At 40.1% G+C, this 16,824-nt stretch overlaps 1 protein-coding gene across 1 annotated transcript in view; it reads left to right on the plus strand.

Annotated features, from left to right (window-relative positions):
* The first annotated feature begins 12,453 nt into the window (after positions 1–12,453).
* The window catches only part of LOC129824055 (cadherin-12-like), a 35,218-nt gene continuing 30,847 nt past the window's right edge, over positions 12,454–16,824 (plus strand). Inside the window, exon 1 of the mRNA XM_055883342.1 lies at positions 12,454–12,899. The gene's annotated coding sequence lies outside the window, so the exon portion shown is untranslated. The remainder of the gene's footprint in view (positions 12,900–16,824) is intronic.

Genomic DNA, 16,824 nt, shown 5'->3' on the forward strand with positions numbered 1-16,824 from the left:
ATGAAGTATTAGATACTTTGCATGAAGTATTAGATACTTTGCATTTAGTATTAAGTAAGCATTTCCTGATTCAGATATTTCTATATCATTCAATCAGATATACCAATATTGAATTCAACAGGTTGACAGTACTGGAAATGAGACCCTACAGGATAAGTAACCGACCTTTAACCATTTAAGCTTTCAATGTCAACTATCTATGTGATGAAAACTAATGTTAGGACACTACCATCAAGACTAATGGCAGTTCTGCACTCAATCGACAATCTGTCTGAGAGAATAATATGCTTTCAGTGATCATGTTAAAGGTTATCATCATGCCTCACTGAAGATATAAAACATGTCTCATCCTAGTGGGTCGGTATCATACAGTCAAGTGTCACAAGTCACACATTGGCCCAGCAGCAGTTTCTGCCTGGCAATTGGTTATTGCTCCATGCCTAAGGATGTGATGACATTGTTCAGTGTCACTTTGTGCACGTGGAATATCTAAAGTGCATTCGGATAGCATTCAGACCCCTTGATATTTTCCACATTTTGTTACCTTACAGTCTTACTCTAAAACTGATTAAGTCGTTTTTTTCATCTCATCAATCTACACACTATACACAATAATAGCAATGCAAAAACTGTTTTTTAAGATTTTTTTGCAAATTGATATATATAACATTTACATAAGTATTCAGACCTTTTACTCAGTTCTTGTTGAAGGACCTTTGGCAGCGATTACAGCCTCGACTCTTGGATATGACACTACAAGCTTGGCACACCTGTATTTGGGGAGTTTCCCCCATTCTTCTCTGCAGATCCTCTCAAACTCTGCCAGATTGGATGGGGAGTGTCGCTGCGCAGCTATTTTCAGGTCTCTCCAGAGATGTTAGATCGGGTTCAAATCCGGGCTCTGGCTGGGCCACTCAAGGACATTCAGAGACTTGTCCCGAAGCCACTCCTGCGTTGTTTTGGCTGTGTGCTTAGGGTTGTTGTCCTGTTTGGAAGGTGAACCTTCGCCCCAGTCTGAGATCCTGAGCGTTCTGGAGCAGGTTTTCATCAAAGATCTTGCTGTACTTTTCTCCCTTCATCTTTCCCTCGATCCTGACTAGTCTCCCAGTCCCTGCAGCTGAAAAACATCCCCACAGCATGATGCTGCCATCACCTTGCTTCGCCATAGCGATGGTGCCAGGTTCCTCCAAATGTGACGATTGGCATTCAGGCCAAAGGCCCGAAGAGTTCAGTCTTGGTTTCATCAGAACAGAAAATCTTGTTTCACATGGTCTGAAAGTCTTTAGGAGCCTTTTCAAGCGAGCTGCCTTTTACTGAGGAGTGGTTTCCGTCTGGCCACTTTAGCATAAAGACCTGATTGTTGGAGTACTACAGAGATGTTTGTCCTTCTGGAAGGTTCTCCCATCTCCACAGAGGAACTCTGGAGCTCTGTCAGAGTGACCATCAGGTTCTTGGTCACCTCCCTGACCAAGGCCCTTCTCCCCCGATTGCTCAGTTTGGCCGGGTGGCCAGCTCTAGGAAGAGTCTAGGTGGTTCCAAATTTCTTCCATTAAAAAATGATGGAGACCACTGTGTTCTTGGGGACCTTCAACGCTGCAAAAATGTTTTGGTACCCTTCCCTAGATCTGTACCTCGACACAATCCTGCCTCGGAGCGCTACAGACAATTCCTTCGACCTCATGGCTTGATTTCTGCTCTGACATGCACGGTCAGCTATGGGACCTTATATAGAAAGGGGAGTGCCTTTCCCAAAATAATGTCCAATAAATAGAATTTACCACAGGTTGACTCCAATCAAGTTTTGGAAACATGTCAATGATGATCAATGGAAACAGGATGCTCCTGAGCTTAATTTCGAGTCTCAGAGCAAAGGGTCTGAATACTTGTGTAAATAAGGTATTTCCGTTTTTTTTATACATTTGCAAAAATGTATAAAAACCTGTTTTTGCTTTGTCATTATTGGGTATTGTGTGTAGATTGATGAGGAAAAGCATTAGTTTAATCAATTTTAGAATAAGGCTGTAACATATCATAATGTGGAAAAAGTCAAGGTCTGAATACTTTCCAAGTGCACTGTATCTTTAAAGTCAATGCTCAGTCGCAACTCACTGTGCTGTTGAAAACTTCAACCTGTTTCGTTGGCTTGTATTAACCCCTGTAACAAATTTATAACAAATGAATGATTAACCTAATAGATAAATCCAGTGATAAATCATATGTTATATCTGCTCTGGCTTACAAAGACAAGGGGGATAATTTATTCTGAACTCCCATGGACAGGTTTTTGGTATATGGTGATATGTTATTGTAAATGATGGCAGGTTTTTGGTATATGGTGATATGTTATTGTAAATGATGGCAGGTTTTTGGTATATGGTGATATGCTATTGTAAATGATGGCAGGTTTTTGGTATATGGTGATATGTTATTGTAAATGGTGGCAGGTTTTTGGTATATGGTGATATGTTATTGTAAATAGTGGCAGGTTGTTGTACATGGTGACATGTTAGGGACAACGGCAGTTTTTCATATTTTATACTACCTTGACCAATTATTAGCTCATTTTGCAGAGCATATGAAAACCAGTACTCAGTAGTTAATTACCGTAATTTGCCTCTGCACTGTGTGGTGTGAATCCCCACCCATTAACTGTAGATGAGGGCCATTTGCAAATTATCCAGTGCGATTAATGTACTGCTCTATCCAAAGTAGCTGTATAACAACAGATGGCAGTGGAGGTCATGGAAGAACCATTAGTATGGATTCAGCAGAATGACAAAACGAGAGATAAATAGACTGTGTGCCTCTTCAAAGCTGTAAACACTGGCAGAACCACACAGCTGTCATCAAGGTCACAATCTGACTCTGACTGAGGTATTTCCACTATGTCTAGCAATGTACAGCATAATACATGTTAACTCAGAATATTTTAAGACAGTATTTTATTCTATATGTCACAAAAAACCTTGATGAAAAATATTTTATTTTTTTTGCTGATCAAAACATATGCCCATTGTCAGGTTCTCCCTAGGAGAGGTGGGTGTGGAGTCAGGCGCAGGAGAGAGCGAATTACAAGAAAGGGCGTTTAATTACAAGTCCAAAAGAACAGGACAGGACCACAACAGTAGCCACAAAACGACAGGAACGCAGTCCAGAAAAAACACCTGTTCAACAGAACAAACCAAAGCGCAACCCAAACAAATGACAGCTACACGAACAATCCCGCACAAACCCAAGAGGGTAGGGCGAGATTAAATACCCCACTAATAACCTAAACTAGAACCAGGTGAGCAACAAGACAGACAAAACCAAACAAAAAAGAAAAGGGATCGGTGGCAGCTCGTAGACCGGCGACGACAACCGCCGAGCGCCGCCCGAACAGGGAGAAGAGCCACCTTCGGTGGAAGTCGTGACACTCACGTTATAAAATGGCGTTATATTCATGCCTATTTGGTGAATTATACGTGAATTTCATAAGGGCTTGCGATTCATAATGGTTGTCCATGCAGTTTGCATACTGTATAGCTGTCAGAAATCATAATCTTCCTGAATTGGTAAATACAAGTTGAGTCGAGCTGCATAGTGTTTTCTGAGTCTAGAACCCAGAGATAAAATACAGCCCTCCTGTTTTAAACTTCAAGTTTCTGTCCACACCTCCTCTTTCTACTCCAGCTCAGTTAAATGTTGCAGAGAGAGAGAGAGAGATGGACGTGTGTTATTCTGGAGTGAAGTAACAAGACTAACAGGAAAACTGTGTTCACACAGTTAGCCTTCCTCTGCATCAAACACCTCAGGTGAGATGACATTCATATGAAACTGACTTTTTATTATAATGAACTCATAATTCAACCAGTTACTGTAATTTCAAAGAAGACAATGATGCTTACATTTTGAGATTGTAAACACTACATGACCATTTGAAATTCAGATCCATCCTAATTATGAAGGGAACATGCAGAGTCGTAGGCAGAAATTACCATGTGCCTGGGCCTGAGTAAAAGTGACTGGGACAACATTTTCCTAAAACAAATACGGCAAAAATACCCAGACATCAGTGGTGTAGTCGTTGTTCATGGAGAAGTGTATATATTCAAATTTTGCCAATAAATTCCCAAAAGGCCTGCCTGGCAAATAAAAGGCGCCCTTTGTGAAAACATGTATGAGAAGCATATGTAGGCTACTCTGAATGACAATTCAAAATCCACCATGATATCCAGAAATAATAGGCCTAGAGCCTATGGCTGATATGTTAGGCTAAGGGACTAGATAACCGCAGAGGTAAGAAACTGAACTTTTATGGTGGTGCGTTACATGAGAACGGGATACTCGGGGAGTTCCTGCACTTCACAGCAGCTGAAGGCTTAGACGCTAGTCGCTGATGATTAATCTCTTATTGTGCATTTTGCTAAAGGAGATTTATGGGTTATAACTTTGCCACGTGATTTTTGTATGCCTAGGCTATTGTGTCTATAGGTGAAATTGTGATCGCTACCAGATCAAGTCAGGGTCCTGGTCTAAACCCATAGACTGTCTATAAAGCGCTTCTATCGAGAAGCTAAATAAATATGCTAAACTGTAGAACTCATGAGAAATTGGAATAGATGCACAATTCTCATTGTGAATGTGAATATCAGGAGTCAGAGAACAGAGCGAAGTGCGGAGCTGTCCGGATGCTGAAATCTTTTATTCAACTTTCGCGGGCTCAGCCAGCGCGGGTCAAGCCACATTACCTGCCTGCCATGCTGAATAATATAGACCTATTATATGGTACCCATACTGCTAAATATTTCACATGATTTGTGTTTGTGTAGGCTACTTTTTGCATAGTATCTCTTTTGGACTAAACAATTGATACAGTACGGCATATACCTCCAAGTGAGTATATGCAATGCCCACTGAAAAGAGGTGGGTATACAGTGCCTTCAGAAAGTATTCACACCCCTTGACTTTTTCCACATTTTGTTGTTTTAGAGCCTGAATTGAATTTACATTTACATTTTTACATTACATTTACATTTTGTCAATGGCCTACACACAATACCCCCTAACGTCAAAGTGGAATTATGTTTTTCACATTTTTTACAAATTAATAAAAAATGTTGAGCTGAAATGTCTTTAGATATTTTAAATATTCAACCCCTTTGTTATGGCAAGCCTAAATAATTTCAGGAGTAAAAATGTGCTTAAAACAAGTCACATAATAAGTTGCATGGACTCTGTGTGCAATAATAGTGTTTAACATTATTGTAGAATAACTACCTCATCTTCGTACCCCACTCATACAATTACCTTTAAGGTCCCTCAGTCGAGCAGTGAATTTCAAACACAGATTCAACCACAAAGACCAGGGAGGTTTTTGTTGTCAAGAACGTTGTCAGCCAGTATGGCAATGGAACATTTAGAACGAGTAACTGGGTCGCGTCCATAGATACAGAACAAAAAGACTGACCGACTGCGTCGCGTCTCTAGCATCCGAACCTATAGAACAAACGACCAGCTGGATTGGGTAGCAACCCAAGATGTGTGTTGGGACTATATCTTGTGGAAGATGAAATAGTATGAATTATTTCATAAAAATAATGTTTTTAATGAAAATACTGTATGTCAATCATTATTTAAATATGTTGATAACCCTTTGTATAAAAGTGATAATGCCAGAGAAGCCGATGTTTGTAGGATATATTGGCGCGTTTTGCCGGCCCTCGACTTTAATACAAAGTGTTAACAACACTCTGCCAATATATCCTCCAAATATCGGCTTCTGGGGCATTTACACTTAGATCCCTAGTACCTCCTACTGCATTTATCTGCATTTCTGATTAGTCAGGAGACAATGCAAACAACAAACATTTATGATTTTTTTTGTTGTTGAAAAATATATGTTAAGCCATCCTGATTGGGTGTCCGAGTGTTCAATCCTCTGGCCCTGCTATGGCTTCAACTCTGGACCCATGTGCTAGTAATCCATGAACTGTAATAACCCAACTCATTATAGTAAATGAATGACAGTAACAGGTTGACATGTGGCTGGTAGGAATACAGTACAGTAGATCCCCTGAAAGCACTGCAGAGATCAACAGGGTTAACTGAAAGTCAATCCCCAAAGTTACAGCAGGCTTACTAAAGCAATACAACATTTTGAGATTATTCTAGGAATCGGGAGATATGGTTTTCCAGGTAATCCATTTGAACAGCTGAAAAACACTCACATATTTAACAAAATATATATTTCTATAGCCTAAACTGTATATTTGTTCATCTGAAAAACCTGACGATAAGTGCACTATACAGTAGGAATGTATAGGTCCATATGTTATACTAGAAAAACCACCCTTACCGTGTGACAAATGACTGAAGCAGGAGGCGACTGTATCAGCACAGCAGATACTATCTCTTGGAAAAAGCCCTCTGGACCTTATATGTGTAAAGTAAAGTTAATTGGGTATTTGTCAGGAGAAAGCTTTGTTTTGTTCATTCCACTAAGAAGAAACTGTGGGCTTCATGGAGAAAAAAGACAATTACTCTATAGAGTAATTGCATAGTCAATTTTATTTCTGAATTACGACTAACTACAAAACAAATTGCTCTAGTCTATTTTTATGTGAACAAGCGAAAAAGCTTATGATTTGACCAGCTCAAAACATTGAACACTGGCTGACTATGATAGTACTGTATACAATGTGAGATATTGTATTGGTTTATTGAGGGAGGCATATTGGGGGAAAAAACGAATGAGAAAATACTATAGTATACTATGGTATAAATACTGTAGTATTACAATATTTATATATATAGATGCACAGTAAGAGCCTACAGGGAGTTTTAAAGTAGTACATGTGTATGTTTTCAACTGAGAAACAAGCCCACTGAGATGTGAAACTTACCCTGACCTTGGTGGGTGTAGTGTCCATCATTATTTAATTACATGCATAGCCTTTTCATACTCATGGGATTTTATGAATTCATCAATCAAATCTTACATTCTGAACCACCTTCCCTTTGGAGGAAATTGTGGAGTCCATACAAATCTCCAGAGAGGGAAAATAAGTGCAAATGCATTTTACAACATAATTTTCTTTGTGCCTAAATATCCGCATGATGGAAGACAATCATAAGTCTTACCAGGTAGCTATAAGCTGGCCAGGGTGCAATGCTGCAGGAGCCTGATACCACACAATCCAGATACTGTACTGTTTATGCCCAAAAAGTATGTTCATTTTCATTTTGATGTCAGACTGGATGTGAAAATAATGCTTTGCATGTGTAGGGAATCCGTCTAAGCCCTTTAGAATATGCATAAATCCTCCACATATTTTATCCGAACTAAAGCTTATTTTAGCTAGGAGAAACAACAAGTTTACACACATTCCATGTAATTACGTTAGGGAAGTTGCCGTCTGCTTCGTTGAGCACATTAGGGCTTGATTTGTGTCCACCCTGTCATGGTAGATTAACCACCCTGTTAGAGAGGGTGCTACTCTACTTAGTCATTAACCTGTTCTGACTGACCTTGCCAGGGGCTAGACCCTCTGAGGTCTCACTCTCATGTACAAGCTGAGGAAATGCTTTGTTTATATGCAGCGCTTTGAAGCCACTATCCAGTCTCTTATAAGGATCAATAAGGATGATAATATCACTGACTACATTATACAGTATACTATAGATTATATAGTGTTAACAATAACATAACAATCCATTTTAGTAAATTTCTGACCTGGTAATATTATAGGTACTGTAGCCCATTAAATACGTTTTCTCCTGGGAAAAAAATAATGAAAAAGGATGATTAATCATTAGATTGAAATATTGCAATATTATTTTCGGAAGGATAACCAAATCAGTTTGTAGCCTATTCTCTGAGACCTCATTACAGTCTGTGGAAGTGAGAGTCAGGACAAATTAAATGTGTGTGGCTGACCATGATTTAATTTGATAGCCATTGCAGAACGGCTCTTAGTATCTGATATGTCGCCCTCATTTGTGGTCAGCCAGAGGCACTAGAGGAACTAGAATAGCCTGTTGGTTCGAACACGGACAGACCTGTATGAATCTAAGCCTCTGCTCTATAATATCATGCAGAATCTAAAAAAGGATTCTGCCCTCTATTCGCTCATATTTTCATTTGGAATCTCGGAGGACATGTTCAGTACCTCTACACCTTTGAAGAACACAAGAGACCTTTCGGTTCTGTTTAAGTTTACAATGAAACGCTAGTGGATGGATCCAATGAGACCAACATTCCAATCTATTCCAAATGGTTGGGCAGAAACAACGTCAGGAAAAATCTTCTTCCCCCACAAGGACAATTTCTAACTCTTTTGACCTCAGGGGGAGGTACTGAATGGCCTAGACTACGTGCCATCACTTCCCAAGTAATACATGTAAAGCAGAGGAGGCTGGTGGTAGGAGAAATAGGAAGAAGGGCTCATTGCAATGACTGGAATGGATTTAACGGAACAGAGTCAAACATGTGGTTTCCATATGTTTGATGTGTTTGACACCGTTCCATTAATTCCATTCCAGTCATTACAATGAGCCTGTCGTCCTATAGCTCCCCCCACCAGCCTCCTCTGGTGTAAAGTAAAAATTGTCATGGCAAAACCAAGGTATAAGAGAATAGTGGGAACAGATTCAGCATTCTACTATTTCCATAATAGTCAGAATTGCACTGTACTCTATAGGCTACTGCCTGGAAAACAATAGTGAAAGCTTTTACTGATCTGCCATCTTAGGTCAAGGGGAAGATGGAAAAACACATGGAGAAAAATCATAACAATGGGAACGGTTATTCTCCCAGGAAATACATAATAGTCACTTCCATATCCAGGAAATGCATAAAAACACACTCTGGATGCTCCTACCCTACTGCATGTTGGGGATTTAGTCTCTTCACACGTCAGAAGAGCTGAGAGACAATATGAGTTTAAAAACAGCCACATGGGCCAGTGCTCTCAGACCTCATTGTTTGTCAGACACGGCACATCGGCAACTGTACAATTCAATTCCCTTGTGATTTCATGAAATCTCATAGCATCTTTGCACAATTCCTTTGTATTGCATTGGATTATCTTCACTTTAGTGACAGCCACCCCCCATCTGTCACAATGGCATGCAAATCCACAATTGGTACAGTACGGGACATAAGCAGTTTACATTTTTCGGGACCTCCTAAGCTTCTGCATTTCCTTAAGGCAAAGCAGCAAATCCTTTATCAGGCATCTGGAGCTACTTTAACCTGTAATGAGATGCCTGTTTTATTTGTTCTGACTGCAAAGTGTAACACGGAAAAGGAAATAAATTATCTGCATTATATGGTCACAGTGTGTGGTAGGGCTTATAAGCGATACGGTAGCTTGTCACATCCCAAGGAGGGTGTGGGGAGTGTTTTGTAGCTACCTCAGTTTATCAGAACATATGATTCTTCCTATTCAGAATGCATCAACAGTACACAAATTCTTCATTAACAGGTTTTGGCAATGTAATTTCAAAACCTGCAAAAGTACAGTCACAACTTCTCCCACGGGTTGCTTGCCAGACCTGTTATATCTACAGTATCTTTCCACCCTCTCTGATTATCCTGTTTACAAATATGCACACACACACACACACACACACACACACACACACACACACACACACACACACACACACACACACACACACACACACACACACACACACACACACACACACACACACACACACACACACACACACACAACTCAGCCCACCATGTGTTAGGAGGATTAAATTGTGTTTCTCAGGGGGAACACCATGCCATCTGGACAGGGGTTGATCAGAGCAGGCAGGGGATTCACATTACTCCATGAACAACAATCAAATTAAGACCACGTTAGGAGAAAGGCAGAGGTTCAGACTCACAGAGAAACGCTATCATGCAATGTTATTATCAAAGTGTGCTACACACCACTACTACCAGTTGCTGTGGCTTAGTCTGTGGGGAGTTTTTAAAGGTACAATGTAGCAGTTTTTATCTCAATATCAAATCATGTCTGGGAACAAATAAGTACCTTACTGTGATTATTTCTTTTTGACCATTTTAATTAGAAACGAAAATAGCTTCTTAGAAAATAGCCATTTCTGAAGTAAAAATTGTACTAGGACTGTCTGGCAGTGGTCAGAGTGAGGAGGGGGAAACTGAAAACTAGCTGTTATTGGCAGAAAGGTTTGGAACTCTCTTTCTTATTTATCTATTAACTAATTTACCGCCTGGTGATGTCACTAGGTAGGGAAAATCTCCATACCACCAAAACAGGCTGAAATTTCAGGTGGTATTTTCAAACAGTTCTTACACTAAAAGGGCATTATCATCACTTTCCCAATTTCACAGTATTATCCCAACCACATAGTGTGGAAATACACTCATCTTACAGTTTATTAGGTACACCACCCCGTTCACAAAAATGGATCGCTCCAACAGACAGTGAGTCATGTGGCCGTGGCTTGCTGTATAAAGCAGGCAGAGGGGTCATTGAGGCATTCAGTTACTGTTCTATTGAACGTTAGAATGGGCAAAAGTGAGCGTTGTATGAACGTCAGTGCCAGGCGTGCCGGATCCAGTATCTCAGAAACGGCTGCTCTCCTGGGCTTTTCACGCACACTGTCAAGGGTTTACCGAGAATGGTGCGACAAACAAAAATCATCCAGTCAGCGGCAGTCCTGTGGGCGAAAACAGCACTTTGATGAGTGAGGTCAAAGGAGAATGGCAAGAGTCGTGCAAGCTAGCAGGCAGGCCTCAAACAGGCAAATAACAGCGCAGCACAACAGTGGTGTTCAGAACGGCATCTCGGAACGCACAACTCGTTGATCCTTGACACGGATGGCCTATTGCAGCAGACGACCACACCGGGTTCGACTACTATGAGCTAAAAACAAGAAGAAGCAGCTCCAGTGGGCATGCAATCACCAATATTGGGCAATTGAGGAGTGGGAAAACATTGCCTGCTCCGTCAAATCCGGGTCCCTGTTGCGTAATGCTGATAACAGAGTCAGGATTTGGCGTAAGCAGCATGAGTCCATGGACCCATCCTGCCTGGTACACAGTGGTGGTGTACTGGCGGTGGTGTACTGGTGTGGGGAATGTTTTCAACGGACGTTTCAGACACCTTGTATAATCCATGCCCCAAAGAATTCGGGCTGTTCTGGAGGCAAACCCCAAAGAATCCGGTGAGTGTATATATAAAAGACAGAAACAATTGTTTTTTTACTGCAGTGGGCCTTTAAATTGGCTTAATGATGGACAAGACCATGTATTCCACTACTACTTCTGAGAGAGCAGGGAAAACATAATACCTTTGTCCGTCTGCGATGACACAAAGTACACAGATACCATGCCACTGGGAGAGCTGAACAGACCCCTTCAACCCTCTGACTACATCCCAAATGGCACCCTATTCCCTATATAGTGCACTGACTTTGACCAGAGTCATATGGGCCATGGTCAAAAGTACTGTACTACATTGGGAATAGGGTGCCATTTGGGACACCGCCTGTGTGATCTGGTGGTCGTGTGCTCTGTCTTAATTGCTTCCCAGCTATGTATGCTAAAGTACTTTTGTTCCATTACTGTGGGAACTGAGCTAGGGTTTAAATCCCTTTTTTCTGTCAGCATCCTAACCCATAATCCACCCACATCACTCTCTCTCTCTAAACTGTAAACCATTTCAACTCTTGTTTGGGAGGCTCAGTATTCAAACAAAACATGACATTTAGCCCCTTCAGTGCATTTACAGTTTTATACAGTTCATGTCATTTTTGTGCTTTATTGATTAATTATATTTTCATGGAATTACTTTGTTAAGTTGTTTTCATTACCCTGCTTACAATTGTTGCTACCTTAAACTCCGCTGTTGGGTAATCTCTTATTTTATCTTTGTGGCTGCTTGTCTTAGGCTTCAGTGTGTGAGATGACATGCCTTGCTGAGGCGTTTAGAAATGACACCATTTACAAACGACAGCATTTTTTTCATTATCTCTTCCCTGATTTTGGAGAAAACAGCTCTCAGAGAACCAACCAACGAATGAGAGGCCAGAGCTAGACAAGGAGGAAATGATGAGAGAAAAATGTGGAATCCAAAATAGGTCAGCTCATAATGAAGGACATCATACATCAAAAGCTATTTTAAAACATTGAGAACTGGAGCTTTTCTATAAAAAATTGATAAAGTGCATTCATATGAGAGTTTCTCTAATCTATCAATTTCTGAAGACTAGAATATGTAACATTTCAATTCTTAACGAGCCTGTAGCCCACTTTAGTCACACACGCACACACGCACACGCACATACACACACACAGACACTACATGACAGCTCCTCATCAACCCTTGTGTCAGTAATTGGGTCTTTACCATCAAAGTCTCATGGCTCTAGCAAGTTCCTCAAATTATGAACACAACAGTGCACATCACTGGCTGGCTCCAGAAGGGAGTGGGTTCCTCCCCTCTACTAATCCAGGAAACTAGAGGTGGGAGGACGCTTCCAGACCAGCATGGGGACCTTATGGGATCGAGACTCTCTGACACCCACTTCAACTATATTCACAACACACGGAACAGGAGTGTATCAGAGTGCTGGGCTTGCAGCTTGGCTTGACGCTCTGTGCACTGCTGAGCACTCCTGAATACAATAGTACTACATACAGCTGATACTCAATCTCTCATTTTTCATCTCTCCTCCACACTCATCTGCTGCGAGATATTGCGAAGAAAGAGTGTTGGAGAGAGCGAGAGAGAGAGAGAGAGAGGATGTGTTTGAAGGGCTGTAAGTCTGAATGTGTTTTTTGCTCGCAAGGGAGTTGCATTGCTTTTGCCATCAGACATTTGGATTAATCTGGTTTTAAAGCGCACCAGCCGGAGATTCTGGGAGAGACAGTCAAGGTACGTGTCACTGTTAGTGTCCTTAGTTGTTTTGTTGTTGTTTTTTTTAGGATAATAAAATGTATTAGGCAACAGAGAAGTGGAGTAGTTATACCCACTGGGGTAGATGCTGAAGGTTGATGTTTAGTTTAAGAGAGTTCCAATTAATTTCACTGTTTCATTAAAATAACAATTGAACTAAATATTTTATCTTTACAAAGATAAGATATATAAAGAAAAGATGTGAAAATATTTAAATAAGAAATTACCTTTACAGTAGCAAATCAATTCTGTCCATATCACTATAGAACATACAGCCTACTAACTCTATCTAGCCCACATGGAGTGTGCCTACATGGATTCATTTTGAGATGTATTGCATTTTAAGGGAAAACATGCAGCAGCTCAGTCAGTGGTATTGAGCTCAATGATCTGCACTGGATGAAATTGATGCAAATGGTGCAGGTATTCAAATAGAGTGCACTGAATTCCATATTAAGCTCTAAAGCTGGTATTCTCTCTGTGTATATTTAAATGGTAAACACAAATACAGATGTAAGATATTAATTTGAGCCATTTTGCTACAGCAGTAAAATAATCTAGCAGCAACAGAAAAAGTACATTTTATTTGGATTATAATTAATCCACATTTCTGTAAGGTTGATACATTTCTTTTTAAGCCTTTTTAAACCTCAAATACACTAAAAGTTTTACATTTCCTGCAAAGGAAAGTTCTCCTGCAACAGGGTGATCAAAATAAGATCCTTCATCTGTAAATGCAAAGAAGACAACTGCTTCAGTTCTCTTTCTGTTCTCTGCTGTTTTTAGGGCAGATTGACGTTTATTGTCATGAGTCTTGTCTTGGAGGCAGAACTGAGCGATTTGCCCTTAGATAGGCCAACTGCAAAGTCAAAATTGGCAATATTATAAAAATTAATGAAAACAAAAATGTGCTTTTTGGTCTTAATTTAAGACTAGAGTTAGTAAAAATATATAGGGTTAGCAGTGTGGTTAAGATTAGGGTTAAGGTTATGTTTAAAATCAGATTTTATGACTTTGTGGCTATGCCACCTAGCGACCACTCTGCAGAGCTGCCTCCAGAACAATATTCATGACGAAAAATGCTAACCTGAGTTTGTATCTTTTATCTTTACTTTCTATTTATTTGTATTTATTAAGGATCCCCATTAGCTGCTGCCAAGGCAACATCTACTCTTCCTGGGGTCAAGCAACATTAAAATCACAGGAGGTTGGTGGAACCTTAATTGGGGAGAACGGGCTCGTGGTAATTGCTGGAGCGGAATAGGTGGAATGGTATCAAATACATCAAGCACATGGTTTGATGCCATTCCAATTGCAACGTTCCAGACATTATTATGAGCCGTCCTCCCCTCAGCAGCCTCCACTGATTAAGATGTATGAACACACTGTGTGCCCAAGCATTGGTTCTTGCCTTCACTGCATTAATACAATATGAGAGTAGGCTACAATAGACCCTGCTAGCACATTTAGTTATTTGGAAGTTGTAGGAACGTAAGTTTATGGTTTCCCATTAATTCTGGGAACAAATTGACATGTTTCCTGATCTGTAAAACTGAACATGTTCCCTGTTCTAGCAAACATATTTTTTTGTTATGTTGCAGGGAAGTTCTGAGGACGTTTTACTATGGTTCCCTGGAAGTTTTTCAGGGAGGTTTTATTAACATTCTGAGAACAGAAATTAACATTTTAACTGAATATTTCAATAATGCTAGCTTATTTTAGCTCCAAGCACAGACAGGACAATTCATTTGCTAATGCATTAATCATGCAAACAAATGTTTTATTGTGGCACGATATCAGTGAGATTCGAACGTATTATCTTTTATTTTCTCCCCATGGGATTAGTCCACTGCGCCACCAGGATCGAGCTAGCATCCTATGTTTATTTTACTCATACAAAGCTGCCCATTTCAAAGGAAACAAGCACTCATTAGGATCAGGTGTGGCCAATTAGTGGGCGAGGCCAACACACCTGAACACACGTAACAAGATAGAGGATCGAGAGAGTTTTGTTGACGCTGAGAACAGAATGTATATGTTTTTAAATGACAATCTTAACGTTACTAATGTTTCTTGTGGTTTTATGGAACATTTTCTTAACGTTCTGAGAACATGACTTTAAATAGAACCATGAGGAAACCTGCAGAATCCAACATAATGGTTCAAGAACATTGTTTCATAACTCTCTCTGAACTATTTGAGAACATTCCCAATGTCAAACCAGTTGGAGAACGTTCCTAGAACATTATCAACATTGAGATTAAGTTTAACCATGTTTTAACTTTTAGGAAACGTTCTATTAAAGTAATTAAATACCAAGAAAATAATGTTTCTTTGTCAAGTTCCATAGATGTGCTGAGAATGTTCCAAAGCCAAGCAACTATCCTGCACCATTCCCAGAAATTTGTTAGAAGGTTGCATGCAAAATAATCATAGGACAACCACTCTCTCACCAAGCTCTAAGAAACATATGGTTCTCGGAACGTTATGTGCTAGCTGGGGAATATCTGACTCTCCACTTTTCATAAAAAATATGTATTTATTGACTTTTTTGCAAAGGCCGGTTTTTAGCACAGACATCACCGACACATGATGTGTGCATTTCTTTATGACTTGCCTCAGCTCTATGCATACAGTATGTAATGGAGTTAATTGACTAACATGTCCACACAACATAAAGTTGGTCAAACCATAAAGATAATTGGCCATATTCTATAAAACATTGAACAGTCAGCAAAATCCCTAAATGATTATACAACTTGGGCATCAGAGCAGGTTTCGCATTATAGGGAGATTGATGTGTGTTTGGGTGGATTTGCACGGGTTTCCACAATCCATGTAAATCAAGGAGTGCGTGTACAGGTATGCGTGTGTATGTGTGATAATTATTTAGGAACATACAGTACAGATTGTTTAATGTACCATAAGGGCACCTCAGACCATCCCTTCATGCCTCTGGTGATGTTTGTGCCTTTGGCCATGACTTAAAGATATGATTATGCTCAGAGGTTACTGTACAGTACAGACAAGCCTGAGGTTCATATGTTGGTGCACTACCGCAAACACTGTTCGTCTAGGCTATGCTGGTTCATATTGGGTTCTACTTCATATGACAAACGGGCTCTTATGTAACAAAATTGCAGTCAAGCAAAACCATTTCCTTAGTCTCGGAATATTGATGCAGCAACAAAATTACATGAAATTGTGTTATACAGCACAAAGATGTCTCCTAGAAAAAAGCTATTGTGAGTAATAGTTTAAGCTTTGTAATTGTCTGCGGCCTGTCGTGGCAAACTTGTTCTTCATTTTTATCTAAAAGTTTTAACACGTCTCAATGTAGAGAAAGGATGCACATACAAAAACTACAAGTCTGTTATTGCTTACTGTAGTCTTTGACATGTATTAAATTCAATATAGTTCAGCCAGCACAAAAATGTTGGCTTCTGCCTTTCTCAAGGGATGCTGTTGGATCTCTCAACACATCTCTCAACCAACAGTTCTGGAGACCTCAATCTAACTCAGTCTGACATTGTCTGGGAGTTTAAGGATAATTCTGTTGGATTAGGGGTGGCTTTCTGTTAAGTCACATGTTTGTGCAGTAAGGGGGTTGGTTGAGCCCTCGTTGGCCAGTATAAGAGCAGTGCAGGCTCCCGCAATACACAAACTAGTCTGTTCCCATAAGGCCTTCTGCTCTGAGGGCAGACACTACAGGACACATCTCACATTAACTGTAAAATAACTGATGACTGATAATGGCCTGCTGATTAGGACAAACAATAGTTTATAGGACACAACAATAAAAAAGTCATATTGAGGCAAGAACTATATTCAACAAGGTCATCCAACACATGTTATCAGTCAGTTTTTAAAAATGTAACCAGGCAAGTCAGTTAAGAACAAATTC

The sequence above is a fragment of the Salvelinus fontinalis genome, chromosome 26 (assembly GCF_029448725.1).
Source record: "Salvelinus fontinalis isolate EN_2023a chromosome 26, ASM2944872v1, whole genome shotgun sequence".
NCBI classification, from domain to species: Eukaryota; Metazoa; Chordata; class Actinopteri; order Salmoniformes; family Salmonidae; genus Salvelinus; species Salvelinus fontinalis.